This window comes from Chlorocebus sabaeus, chromosome 8 (genome assembly GCF_047675955.1).
Source record: "Chlorocebus sabaeus isolate Y175 chromosome 8, mChlSab1.0.hap1, whole genome shotgun sequence".
Taxonomy (NCBI): domain Eukaryota; kingdom Metazoa; phylum Chordata; class Mammalia; order Primates; family Cercopithecidae; genus Chlorocebus; species Chlorocebus sabaeus.
The window spans coordinates 143,255,344-143,270,013 of NC_132911.1; the positions used below are offsets into that span (position 1 = coordinate 143,255,344).

Below are 14,670 nucleotides of genomic sequence, written 5' to 3' on the forward strand. Positions count from 1 at the left end.
ATCAGTGTCAGTTCAGAGCCAGGGTCTGGCAATCCCCAAAAAGTCTGATCTTTCTCCTACTCCCAGTGCACTGTGTCCCTAGTAAATAGCCTTTCTCGAAGGCAGCTATGGCCATGAGAAAAATTCACAGGATAAATGTGTGGCAGTGTACCAGGGTCCTTCCTCAGGGACACCAGGTCTCCCTTTCATTCAAGGGGTTCTGGGTCTGTACTCTGGCTAAGTCTGGGCTATTGCAAGGAGCAGCACAAAGGGGCAGGTGCCAGGCAAATAAACACGCTAGAAGCCACTTTCCATGGTAGACGCACAGCCAACAGGAACACGTTCCGGCACGCATACAGCTGAACTAAAAATAACCACAAAGGCAGTGTCTCAGAGTGCCTGGCACATAGCTGCATTTATTACAAGCATTACATACATTATCTCAGTAGGTGCTTTGACTCACAGGGAGATGTTAATAATTCCTCAAAAGCGCCCTGTTTACACGAGAAGCCTGAGGTTCAGCAAGGGTAAGTAGCAGGACCACCTGGCATGTGTATGACTCGGAGGCACTGAGCCTGGAAACAGACCCAGTCCCCGCCCCAGGGAGCACTGACCTTCCCCAGTCCCCGCCGGGCCCTGCAGGGGGGCCAGGTGAGACAGTTGCAGACGGGGGGAACCCCACGGGGCGCGGGCTCTCTGAGTCTGTTTATCAACGCGATTCTTGGTTGGTGAGGCTGACTCATTTGAGCTGCCAGGCAGTGGACTTGAACTTCTCAGGCGATTTCCCCAACTGAGTGACAGACCTTCTAGCTCTGCGGCCCGGCCTTTAAGAGGTTGTCTGGGCTATGCCAGCGAGCCATGCACCTTGAGCTCCATCCAAACCGTTCTCTCTTTGGATGAATGAGTCGGCTCTCAGGCTGACTTGGCAGGATTAGAATCACAGCTGAGGCTTGATTGGTTCCTTACAGCCACCAGCTCTAGACACGTTTTGAAAAACGAGATCCGGATTTTTATCCGAAGCTGGAGCCATTCTAATTCAACCTTTGCCACTGCTGGTTAAGAGATGCTGAGGATCCAGGGAAGGATGAGACTGCCTCACTTACAGAAGGAGAGAGCTGTTGCCATCCTCTGATGGGGCTGCCCACACAGTCCTGTTTTAAGGAGGAAACAAAAAGAATTGAAAGTGAAAATCACATTTAAAATGGAAAAGGCTCTATGGATTAAATATTTCACCCTGGAGTGGGCAATATTTAACCCAGATAATTAAGACCCCCTGCTCCTGATGTAAGATTTTATTGCATGTTGGAGTCTATAGAGACTCCTCTTATTGTTTGGGAAGATGATGTCAGCCAGTCATTAACTCATTTATCATGAACCTGCATGCGCCAGGCACTGACTGCCTGAGGAACGGTGTCCCCAGGAACAAACGTGGAGCAATCAGGATAGGCTGACAACCGTTACAACATAGTGGCTTGAAGGTTTTTTCTCACCGTGTGAATCCAGCGTAGGCCAGCTGGGGAGTCCCCACCTTACCTCCTCTCTTCAGGACCTGGGCTTAGCAGCCACTATCTTGAAACTTGCCTGTCAGTGCAACAGAAGGAAAGAAAGTCCTGGAGGCTCTCTCACAGTTCAGGTTGCAGCCGGGAAGTGATCTGTGCCGCTTCACCTGTGATTCATCGGCCAGAACTAATTACATCACCGCACCTACCCAGGGGACCAGGAAGTGCAACCTTGACACGCCTGGAGGGTGCAGAGGTGGGAGGGGCTGCTGCACAGCTTTGCTGACCACAGGCATACAGGATGGGTTGGTGATGAATGCCACCAGTGCTCCGGGGAAAACGGATTCATCAGATTTGCTCAGGAACCCCCTAGGTTGGCAAAGTTCAAATTTTTCTTTAAGACAGTAAATGCTGTGAGATATCTTGTGGTGTGGGTTGTAAATCTGCACAAAAAGGACTTAGAACACAGCAATGCCTGTTACATTTTTTTGGAGGGTGATGGAGGACCCTGTAGGACCAGCATGCTATGGAAAGCATTTTAGGAGATGCTCTGAGGATTACCAGAAAAGAACTTAGCACACAATGCCTACCACACGATGATAGGAACTACTTAGCACAGGTGATCTCCTATGTCTTATTTGATAACGTCTACTTGACCATTTATTTGCAGATAAGCCAAGTGACCAAGGACACAGGGATACTAAATAGTAGGGCTCACGCCTCTGGGTTACTTGTGAGAATCATAAAACAAAAGTTCTGATACTGCTCATTCTAGAGCATAACACAGAGGTGCTCACATGCGAAGGAGCTCATTTGAAAATTGGCACCTGCAAACTGGAACATCTACTGTTGTGGCTCTTAATTGATAGGATTTTCCACTTGCAGAAAGGGAGAGTAAAACCTTTGAAACCTCACATTCTTTACATGGTGGTGTATCGCTTCCAATCACGACCTCTTTGTCACCGTGGTTTCAGTTGCCCTAGAGCATAACTGCTTTTTCCTCAAGTGTCCTGTTCAGGGATCTCACAACAAGTATGCTGTGTATTCCTGCTGTGGTGTGCTCCTACAGCTCTCATCAGACCATCCCAAATGTAGCCTGCACAGAACGTAGTAAATATCTAACCACATGATGGAGGAACAAATCAAGATATGCAGAAAAGTATTTTAAGTGGCCATTATTTCCCTTAACAGGTGCATGGTGATAACAATGATGACGGTGATGAAGATTCCCTGGAATATGCTCCAAAGTCTCCTGCCTGCCCACTGCCCCCCATTCCTCATTTGGGCAGCAGCACAAGCCCCTGTGTGTTTGGATTGAATGACCCAGCAGTAGGGGGATGGTGGAGAGAGGGGAAGGCGCTGATGTGGGGTTAGAATCTCAGGTGTCCTGATCAGAGTTCTCATTAGGGAGCAAAAGGAAGTTGTGGATCCTGCACTGATTAGCCAGGGACTCGAAAATGCCTCATCCACGACTGCCCTGGGTGTCCCTCTGAGCTGAGTGGGCCTTGGCTAAAATAACAGAAAAGACAAGAAAGGAATTCAGCCATATTATCCCTTGAAGATTCTGGAAAGCACAGAGTTCTTAGGAAGCACTAACCTGGTTCACTGAGGATAGAAACTCTTCCAAAGAGAAGAGAAATAGAAATTGCCTTAAGTCATAAACCAAGAGCCAGCCCTGCTGTGGATCCCCCAGTTCACATTCTTAGAGCCACTGGACCCCAGGATGCATTTTAGCAACAGGCCCTGCCTGAGTTGGATGGTCCCACAGCCTCTCTGAGCTTGTGTCAGGGTGCTGGGGACCTCAGATCCATCTCTGAGCCAGGAAGTTCTCCTTCAGGGCCAGTGCAGGTCATGAGACTAATGTTTGGGGTAGGAGGAGCAGAGGAAGAGAAGGATGCAAGAGCCTCACTGGCTCTCCAGGGCGCAGACTCTGACTTCATCCCATCATTTAGGTTTTTGGGGAATGCTGGAGGACTATTGTCTGCAGACGTGGCTCTGGGGTAGAGCCATGAATGAATAAAGCAAGTGAAAGTCCCTGCCCTCTGCCCCGTGGGGCTCATGCTCCCCTGGGGGAGACACAATAGACATGTCAAATGTTTAGTAGTGGCAGATGGTGATCAGTGCTAGAGGAGAAAGCAGGCCGGAGAGGCACCCGCCAAGAAGGTCACATCTGAGCAGAGACACTGGGACGGGAGAAGGTGGGGTGAAAAGAGCTGCTGGTAGAAGGAACAGCAGGTGGGGGTGCCACGTGGGCACATCTGCACACCATGGAGAGCACAAGCCGGGCACGCACATAGGAGCAAAGCTGACCGGTAGGAAGGACCTGGCTTCTAGCCCAGGCATCCACAGAAGGGTTGAGGAGAGAAAGCAATCTGTCCTTATTTACATTTTAAGAGGATTTAAGACCCCAAGTCACAATGCAGAGAACGGAACACCCCGGAGTAAGTTTTTCCACATGTAAATTAAGCTTCAATCACTAAGAATTAAAATTCTTACCAGGGCTCTGGCCCATCTGTTTCCTGGATGAGCCCTGGGTAGGCGCCCTGGGGGAAGCCAAACAGAGCTGAGCAGGTAAGCAGGGAAAGAGGAGGCATGGCCTCCAAGACAGGCAAAAAGCAACCTGGCTTTGTGTGGCCAGGTTCAGGAACATGACCTGTGGCCATGGTCTGCTTTTGACCAGCATCTCCCATTAATCTCTGGGACAGCTGCTGCAGCATCACCTGAGTGCTCTTTAGAAATGCACCTTCTCGGCCCCATCCTAGATCCAGACTAAACCTGTCTTCATGAGCCTTCCAGGTGGAGCTCGGGAGCCCCAATACTTGGGCAGCTCCTATGGAGCTGGAGGGAGCAGATTTGCCTTTGATATAAAGAACACTGAGCACCTGCTAACTGCCTCGTTTTCCCTTATTGTGTCCATACACACCGGTGAAAAAGGGCAGCATGGTTTCTCATTTTTAACTCAGATTCCTTGGCCATGAAAGAGAAACAAAAATCAGCAAATCTGGTCTCGGTTCAGTTGAGATCAAACTCTTGGTTTGGTTTCATTGCCTTCTGGAAATGGTGTTCATCTACTTTCTGGTTCCTGGATCCTATTCAAGCTGCACAATATAACTGAGTCAGCACATAAAATCCAAGAAGGATAGTCTCGTATTTTAAGGCAAATTCCTTACTTGACCAAGGTTGTTAGGGGAACGGCCTCCGAGCAGGCCTGTCCACAATGAGGAAGACCAAGAGCAAACAGGGTATACGGCCAGGACTGTCGACCTTGCTCTCTGCTTTCAGAATGTGGTTTACAGGCAGGAAGACGAGGCATCAAAGCAGGTCTTGTCCAACCTTTCTCAGTGAAGAAAGACCAAGATACATTTGTAAACGTGCCATAGAGATTTTAATGGAAAAAATTAGAAAAGTGCATTGTACAACACCACATTAAATGATTTTTTTTCTGTAAAGACATTGTAAAATATATACAGGGCTGCGTACCACACTCGTTACAAAAGAAAGATGCAAACCCTTGTGTAAGTTACATACTCTACATGGGCTGGATGTCTACTGGGACTTGTAAACATTGGTGACTAGGTTTTTTAAATATTAGGTAAGCTGTGACAATAATAAATACATCTGATATTTGATGGTTGTCTCATTCTGTTGAAGTTCAGAATGGCATTCTAAGGCCATTTGTGAAGGTGTGCCGTCTCCGCAGACAGAGAAGGCCAGAGAAGATGAACAAAAGAAAACAAACAGAAGCAGTAGGCTCCTTTTGAATTTGGTTCTCTGTGGATGAGTTTGAACCGCTGATTTTTGCCAAATCTGATACAGCTTCCCACCAAAGGCCTGACACCTTGACCACAGTAGGGCCTGTTCAAATCCCACTCACCAAGGTAGGAAGGTGGGTCCCTGCTAAGTGTCCGGGACCAACCATTTCATCCTCCTGGAATGTGAACACATAGTCCCAAGGTGATTAAGCCCATTTCTGCTAGAACTTTCCTGATTTCCATCACCCTCCCACAGGGGGTGCTCTGGCAGGCCTCTGGTAGCATCTTCACAAGAACCAAATCCAGGTCCCGTTACTGCACAGTCACAAAAATGCCCAGCAATGCTGGGGGCTGAAGAGGAGGAACACAAATCCAAAGACCCACAGATATCCAGTCAATGCACATGCACACACATACCACAAATGGATGCACGAGGGTCCATATCCCCATACCGCACCCTCCCCAGGAGGCACCCTATGAGTATATGCCAATCATTTTGACGGGTGTGAGTTCGGGACTAATTCAAGCTTAATTTCTTCCATGCCTGGAGTCACAACAAGTTTTCTTTTTTTGATGTTTTAAGGTACAAGGATACACAGTTGGCTGAAGTCAAAATTACTGTACATCTAAGAAGGATTATCAGCAATTTCTTGGCCTGCTGGGAATGGACTAGAAGTTTTTTCTCCTTAATTCAGTGGTTTAAATTCTACTCATCTTTGATAGCTCTGTCCCGTGTCTGTTTAACTGCAAGCTGCCTCAGCAATGTTTTTGGATATACCTGATATCTTCAAATCTCCCAAGTGGGGCTAACCTGTTTTCTTATTTAAATTTTAATCAATGAAACCAACAGTTTTGCCTAACTGAGTAAAATGTCTATCTAGTGGACATTTCTGATAAAGCAGAAGGTGGACTGAGATGATCTCACAAGGTCCTTCCCCCCCCACCACCCCCCACCACCCCCCACCACACACACACAAAACGGCTGTCAAAATGCTATTTGTGGGCTGAACAAACAAATATATAATTAGCCTTTTTCAGGAATGTGTTCCTCTGAGGAGCTATCAAATTATAGAGAAATCGTGTTAATTGTGGGTTCTGCTTCACTGGGTTCCCACTAATCGTGTTTTTCCTTTCATCATATTTTTCCACCCAACTTCTAAAATTCCAAGTGAGAAAGTAAAACAGTTGCTGAGACTTGTTCTGGTTCCCATTCCTGCTCCCTGCTCCTTGCTCCCTGCTCCTCGGCCTTGCTTCTAGACTCCATGCACTAGGGAGGCTGTGGTGCGTTGGCATCTTAGTCCTATGAAGGTAAGGACTTGATTGTCTAGCTCACCATCCTGGTCCCCTCTGAGGCTGACAGGCAGCACATGCTCATCATGCTCAGTATATAGTGGCTGGAGAAATGGCTGAATCAGCAGCCGGAGTTGCACAAAGGGGCCCCCGGGAGCTGCCGGGCCCACTGTTGCAGCAGCTCATGCCTCATAGATGTGTCATCTGGGAGAAGTGGACTTTGGTTCCCTGGATCATGCTTTCACCCACACCACTGTCCAGGCATCTGTTTCACTGGGGACTGAGTGCTGGGGTCATCAAGGAGACCCCATCTGATGGGAAAGTCAAGGAGACCCCATCTAATGGGAAAATCCATCAGAAGTGCTCTGTGGGGACAGTCTCCCGTGAGAGGAGAGGGAGTCTACAGAACTAATCTACCTGAAACAGGTGATGTCCTTGGGGGAGAGGATCTGGCCCCTGTGTAGGAACCCAACCCAGTGCTGGAAAGACTGGGCCCTGTCTCTCCAAATTCCCCCACTGAAATGTCAGTCCAGTATGTGACTACACTCACTTCATCCTCACCAGTATCTGCCTGGAAGGCACCTGCCTCTTATCTCACCTGGCCATTTCATCTTTTGTAGGAGGGGAAAAATGACTTGCCAAGGCCAAGTGGTCCTCCTACAAATCAGGAGGGAAAGGAACCAGGGTTGGGTGCTTACGAAGGCCCCCGATGTCTACACCACCCAGTGCCTGAGTGGCTAGAAGAGGCAAGGCTGAGAGCTCAGATTTTAAGAGGCAAAGACTCATGGCTGAGGCTTACAAGACCTCCCTCCTCAAAATCAAGCACTGCTCTCTGGATGCATAGAGGTCTCCAAGGAACTGACTCCCCCTTCTGTTTCCCAGCTGGACCCTTCAGGTGCCAGGACCAACCATCACCACATTGAGGGAGGTGCTGGTGACAAGAAGGACAAGCCCTGCTTCCCCACCAACTCCAGATTCCCTGCCACCCTGTGAGTCCCACACAAAGCTTCAGACAAAACCCAGGCACACCCTGGGGGCAGATTCCCACCCAGTGTTTTGGATGTTTTATCACAGCAGCATCTGCAGAACAGGGGTTTCCACCCCCAGTCCTTCCAGAACAGTCCTGTCTTCCAGATCCTTCTTTCACAGATGGGGAAATGAAGGCTCGGGGAGGGGGGCATGTTTGCCAGATGTGTTTGAGCATCGCTGTTGCCTCTCCAGCTCCTTGTCAGATATACCTCCCGGGACAGGCGGCCAGCCTGGGTCACACCACAGTGTGGGAGGGTTCAGCAGAGGCTCTTCCACCCCCGTCGCAGAGCCCTGTCCTGTGCAGGGGCTGCTGCAGGCTTTGTGGGGCGAGGTGGGGGGATGCCTGCGCCCTCCAGCCACATTCTACTACACAATGTACTGCATGCCGTACCCAGCTCAGGTCCACCAGCCCACCCTTCAGGCCAGAGACCCCGCTACTGTTGGTCTCAGATCTGCCCTCTGAGGGCCACTGTTATAGAAAAAAGACGGACAAAGCTCTGTGTGATTAATAATTAACAAAGGCTTCATCTGAACATGGCTCTTGGCTTATGGTTTTGTCTGTGGTGCTGAGCCCAGAGCTGGGCTTTTGAACCGGGTGAAGGAACTGGCAGACTCAGCACATCTTTTTCTGGCTGACTTGGTGCTCCTTCCTCTCTGATGCCTGCCCATGTGAGATGCCCACTCCCCCCACCCCCGGGTATATATTTGATTGACCTGGAGATGGCACCCCCCTCCCTCTTTCTCCTGAGACATGCCCCCCCCCTCCCTTTCTCCTGAGACATGCCCCCCCCTCCCTTTCTCCTGAGACATGCCCCCCCCCTCCCTTTCTCCTGAGACATGCCCCAATCTATGTCCCTTCCTTATGGCAATCTGAGCGACCTGCCCCGCCCCACCCCACCCCCACCCCACCCCACCCCACCCCACCCCACCCCGCGAGCTTCAGGAGAGGTACCTGGAAATGTACAGTCAGGACACCTGACTTGGAGTTCCAGCTTTGCCACTTTTCTGAGCCCTGTTACCCCATATGCCAAATGGGAGTGCTCTGCACCCCCACACCACCACCACCACCCCCCCCCCCCCCACCACCACCACCACCCCCCCCCACCACTGAGCATGAAGAGTGAGAGTGTGCCAATGGGAAGAAACATCTTCACTTGCACAGTGCTACACTATAGGCAATTCTAAGAGGTTTGGGCCCCAGCTGAGCTGAGCTGACCGGAGGCAAGGCCCTTTGCTGGGCCAAGTGGCCCTCAAAAGGCAGTGGGGGGACATATTCTCCCATGAAGCAAAGAGAACCCTGGAGTGAGGACAACCCAGAGGAAGACACAGCAGGGTGGAACAGCTGCTTCGGGCCAAGCCCAAAGGTAAATGCTGGGCAGGAGCAGGCCCTAATCTCACCAGGAAGGGGTGAGCTCCAGGGGCCAGGCCTGTGGGCTGCTCTGCAAATACTGATGACTCATAGCTCAACTGGCTAAGGCCCTCTTCCTTTAGAGCAGGGTACCTCATGTGGTGAGGACGGGAGGAGAGCCTACCAAGAAATTAAGCAAAGATTGCAAAGGGCTGTTGGTTAATTAAGGATCCATATGTCATTAAAAATAAAGCATCTGAGATTCACTTGCAACAGAAAGTGTCAGGGGACAGATTTTCCAATGCAGCTGAAGTCAGCCCAGCTAGTCCTCCCAGTCTGTCCTCCCCAGACCGGCGTTCTGTCCACAGTGGACACTGGGGCGGGGTGAAGTGGGCCTTGGGAGCTTGGCCAGACCCTTTAGTTTAGAAGTTAGAAAACTCAGGCCCAGAGGAGTGGGGTGCCTTGCCCTAGGTCACACAGCAAATCACAAAGAGAAAGTCTGAGTTTTGATTCCACCCACGTTCCCTAGACTTGACTTCTTTCCTGTATATCATCCCACCCTCACCCCAGCCTCTGCCCTCCCTCAGCTTCCGCCACCCAAAGGCCTCATTTCAAAATCAAGCTCATATTTCTAAGTCCTGATGGGGACAGCTTTGTACCCAGAGCTTCTTACCAGGAGCTGCTACCTCTGGGTCACCAGCACTCACCATGACAGTAGGCACTCCTGGATCATCTGACACCCTCAGAGGACCCTGTGCTGGGTGACAGACCCACAGAGAGGTCTCATCTCCTGAGTGTGGGGGGAGCAAGTACCTACAAGGCCTTAGCCAGCTTCAGTCCCAGAGGGCACAGATGCAGGGGGTCATGATCACTGTTGTTCATGAAATCAATCAGGAAACAAGTTCCTCATGCCAAGTAAGCGTAAGAACTTATTTTATACCATGTTTTCCTTTTGTTGGTTTCATACTAGTCTTTGGTAAAACTGGCAGAAGACTTCGTCAGGACAAGACCCCAGGATGCTTAAGTGAAAGACCAAGATCTTCTCCAGAAAGTTCCCCATATGCAAATTTGAGCTAATGTCCACCACCTGTCAAAGAAAAACAACCCCACCCAACCAAGAGGCTACCACAGAATTCAAGTTTGGTGAGACTCCAGGATCTATTTTACGAATTTTATGATGGGAGGACCTAGGAGGGACATCTAGATGGACAGTGCCTCCTGGAAAGCCTGAGACTCAGGCTATGGTGGTTAGAGTGCAGGACCTTAACATAAACTAACTTTGTGGGCACTAGGGAGCCAGGGAAGGTTCTTGAGCAGAAGAATGGCTTGAATGACTTAGGATGTGGCCAGCTTGTGGAGGGCCTTGAGATTTATGCTGTCTGATCTCTCCCAAGAGTGGCAGGATTCCACTAATGGTGGGATGGAATCTGTGCCCCCTGTACTGTCGCACTCCCGGGCCTTGGCCCATGCCTTTGCCTGTGCTGTGTCTCTGCCTAAAAGAGCACCCATTTGGTCCTCTAAGGCTCACCTCAATGATTTCCGAATCCCATTTCCCCCGTGAAGCCCTGCCTGAGTTCCTCAACCAGACTTGATCACTTTTTTTTTCCCCCCATAGTTTGATTTCAAGTCCAATGCCCCCAGAGTAACTTCCTCTGGGAGACATGGGCCTTGCTTTTATGGGAAATGCAAACATGTATAAGAACACTGGCGGGGTGCTTGGCACAGAGCAGGTGCCATTAAATGTCATCACATCACATCTAGTCTTCACAGGCACCCTTTGCAGTAGGGGTTATGTATAATCTCCAATTTAAAGGTGAGGAAACTGAAGCTCAGAGAGGCAAAACCACCACCCACCTGTGAATGGCAGAGGCTGGTCCCAGGCGTGCGAGATGCCAGGGCCTGAGCAGCATCCACACCCCTACGCTGCTCTCTGGAGGCGAGAAGAGCGTGTGCTTGCCTCTCTCAAGGCCCCAGAGCTAGGGGTGGGCAGGAGCCAGGCCACAGAGGCTGGGGGTCCTGAGTCACTCATGGTGCATGTCCCAATCCCCTCGCAGCCTCCACCAGAAGTGTTGCCACAAAAAAACAGTGCAGACCCAGTTTCCTGATGACATTCCCATCACGGGGCCCAACTTCTTCAGAGTGACATCGCAAGTATGCTCCTGTAGTCTGGTGCCATCCCTGTCAGCCGCCTTATGAGAAACGCCTGGCGTGGCAGCTTCCGGCCCTGTTGTATGGGGCACACTCCACTCTGCCGGGCAGGTGCTGTTGAATCACCAACGCTATGATGACCAGTTTTCTTCTCATAGATCTGGATTGGTTTCCAGGGATGGTGCAGAGGTGTGCATTGAGTTACCCTGTTTCCACTTCAGCAAGTTAAGACATGCCTCAATCACGGTGATGAGTGGCCATTTGGGCAAGATGCCAGACATCTCAGTGCCTTTATTCTCGCGATGGTCCTTGCCTCTGGGGCACTGCCCAGTGCTTGCTGCTCCTGTGGCCGGGGCCACAGAAGGTTTGCTCCCCAGTGCGGTCGCTCACGACCAAAACAAGGACTAGGGGAGCCCAGAAGAGGACATTGCCAAGTCCAACAGGGAGCAAAAGGGTCAGGAGACACCAAAAGGAGGTGTGAGATGCTCTGTCTCCACCTCAAAGCTGGAGAGCAACAGGGAGACCTTCCAGGTAGTGGGAACGGCACGGGCAAAGGCGCAGAGGTAGGAGTCTGCACGGACAAATCTTGATCAAAACGAAAGGTTACTTAGCCACAGCAGGGGGACTGCATCACGATAGCAGCACTGAGAAGGCTATAGAACTTGCCAGAGCAAAGATCTCAAGGACAGAGGTCACAAAGTATAGCCCTTAATGGCCAAGAGGCTGCCATAGCAAGTTACATTTTTATGATGACGAATGAGTGGAAGGGCTTGGCAGTCTCTGCTCCTCAATGAGCTTTGGGGGGCGGGTGCCGAATCAGCCCAACTGGCTTGCGGGGACCCTCACATCGAGCATTTCTCTGGGCTTCCCATCTATGTGTAGCTGGACCATCCCCACAGGTGTTTAGGGGAATGAGTAGTGGCATTCGCCCAGCACAGCAGAGGTCCACGTGAGAAGGCAGAAATCCCGAAGCCGTGTTCGGCTTTGGCAGTGAGACCCAGCATCCACGGACGCCTCTCTTGGATGTGCAGTTAGTTCCCCTGACAGAGGAAAACAACATTTAATACGACTTATTTATCCACACTGAAAGCAGTTACCACAGAGGTCCCCAGAGAGCCAAACATCAAATGCATAAATCACGGCTGCTTGACATCAACTGGTTTTTTTTTTTTTTTTTTTTTTTTTGCCAAAAGTGTCTTAATCTGAGGAAACAAGCAGAGGAGATCACGGGACATTATTCTACAAGACCCTGGCCAGGACTCCTCAAAAAGGCCAACATCGTGAAGACAGAAATGGTGACGGGGACGTCCTATTCAGGGGAAGTCTGGAACGAGACAAGCAATTGTGAGAGGCGGTCTTGGGTTGTATTTTAGACTCAAGCTCTTGACATTTTTGGGACAATTGGGGATTTACATACAGATTGTTCCAGACAATAATATTGTATGAATGCTATGTTTCTTAGGCGTGACAATGGCACCATTAGGAAAGTGCACTTGTTCATGGCAGACAATTTCTTCTCTGGCTGAACCACTGAAAACTTGCAGACATGACAACACGTCGTCCAAACATCTGAGTGAGAGCTGGGGAGCAGGGTGGCAAAGTATTGAGGCTGGGGGCTCTGGGCGAGAAGTCTAGGAAAGCTCATTGGACCATTCTTTGTAATTCTGGGATCTTCACCATAGGTCAGTGTGGGGGACCGTGGTCATAGACTTCCTGTTTTCCTGAATCAGCAGCCTCTATCGGGTGTGGTCGAGAAAACCACATAAAATGGATTTATGCTCAGCGCTTTGGGGAGCCCGGAATGCACGTGGCCTTGGTTTATGATAACCATGGTGCTCTCTGCTATTGCCGGTCCCTCTGCATCTTCCCAGCTCCCCATCCCCTGCCAAACAAAGTGATTTTTGGCTTTCTTCTGGGTGGCTCAAGCTTCAAGTGTGCCCAGGGATCAGAACATCCCGGCCAAATGCTTTCGTGGGTCAAATTGGTTTTGTGCTAAGTGCCCATAAATCTTGCCCAAGCTGTCTTGTTATGTTGATGGGGAAGCCCCAGAGGCCCCGGGAGTGAAATGACTTCCAGGAGCTCAATGGAGCACAGCACAACGACAGGTCCCCTGCCTGCCACCCTGTCCTCATCTAGGGTGTTTCCAGGGTCCTGTGCCGGCCACAACTCTGGAGGAAACCCACTTTAGACCCCCAGGCAGCTGGCCCGCATGGGACAGACCCCAAGTCCATACCACTTTCAGAACAAAGTCACAGTTTGCCAGAGTGCCTCACTGATGACAGGGCCAGTGCACTGATAGGACGGGGGCATGTGCCTCTGCAGAGGGCTTCAAAGGGTATCTTGGGGCCTGTCATTTAAAAAAAATTACAAAAAGAAATGGAGCCATAAGCCTCAGTGATGGTGGTTTTTTGGTCATTTTCTCCTTGCTCACCTCCCTCTCCCGGCCAATGTGCACAGACAAGGGAGGCCTCTGAGAAACCCTGTTCTTCCCTCCAACTTCCAGCTGTAAGTGACTGTCAGTGAGAAACAGGACCCATTGGCTTCCAGATATGGATGCGGCAGAGAAAAACGACCTGCCTAGGCTTATCTGTGAGCTTCTCATACTGTCCCGATGTTCTCTTAAGGCCCTGTGCACAGATAAGGAACAGGTGAGCTGAGATTCATCAATCTCCCTCTCTTTGATGGGTGGGGTTTTAATGAGCACCTCCCAAGGAGGCTTTTGTGGGCAGTGGTCTAAGTCTATTTGCCACCTCTCCTGAAAGGATGATGGACCCAGGGGGAATCCTGGGCTGCAAATGAGCTGCTGTGACCATGCCTGAATGCAGGTATTCCCCTCCCAATAAGCCATGCACAGTGGGAGCGTGCAGATGCTTCCAAGAGGGTTCACATTTAGAGCCAGGCAGCCCCCTGTACTTAAGGGGCTGTTGCCAGGGTTTCAAGATGAAGCAGTGCAGGTGGAAAGAGCAGATCTGATACTAGCTGTAGGGATAACCAAGTATCTCAAAACCCAGAGGGGTTCAGTCCTACATAAGAGTCTAACAGGCGGAAGGCCAACACAGCACTTTCCACCCAGGATGGGTACAATGAGGATTATAGCAGGATGGTCTCTAGCAAGTGTTGCCCCCAGGGGTCTTAGAGATATTACTCTCACTTGACTTCTTTTCAACTAAGAGCTCTCTACCTTCTGTCCACTCCAAATAAGAGGAAGGTGGGCAGTGGTACTGATGATCCCTAAGTACCTACAAAGTATGCTGATTTCTAGGTACTGGATGGTGGGCTGACCATGGTTGATTCTGGTAGCACGTGGCTCTTCCTGAGCTCATTCTAACAGAAGTTGAACCCTACATCCAAACAGCCTGCTGTGACTTCGACCCCCTTGCTGAATGGGCATGGTTAACTGGGAGAAGGGTATGAGAATCACTTGGATGAATGAAAGAAATTACTAGGTGCAAGAGGGAGGAAGACCTGGGGCTAAGAAACTAAAATCACCCAGCAACAACAGATCTTCAGAAGGCTATAAACAGCAACAGAATTAGCCAGGAAAATGGTAGAGAAATCAGTGGGAAGACCTAGATTCTACCTCTGTGACCTTTAGGTAAGTGTTCACCTTCCCTGGACCTCAGTG

At 50.3% G+C, this 14,670-nt stretch overlaps 1 protein-coding gene across 1 annotated transcript in view; it reads right to left on the minus strand.

Annotated features, from left to right (window-relative positions):
* Nucleotides 1–369: 369 nt before the first annotated feature.
* Nucleotides 370–14,670, minus strand: part of KCNK9 (potassium two pore domain channel subfamily K member 9) — a 105,017-nt gene continuing 90,716 nt past the window's right edge. Inside the window, exons 3-4 of the transcript XR_005240921.2 lie at nt 10,752–12,085; nt 370–1,130 (exon numbers count right to left, since the gene is read on the minus strand). The gene's annotated coding sequence lies outside the window, so the exon portion shown is untranslated. The remainder of the gene's footprint in view (nt 1,131–10,751; nt 12,086–14,670) is intronic.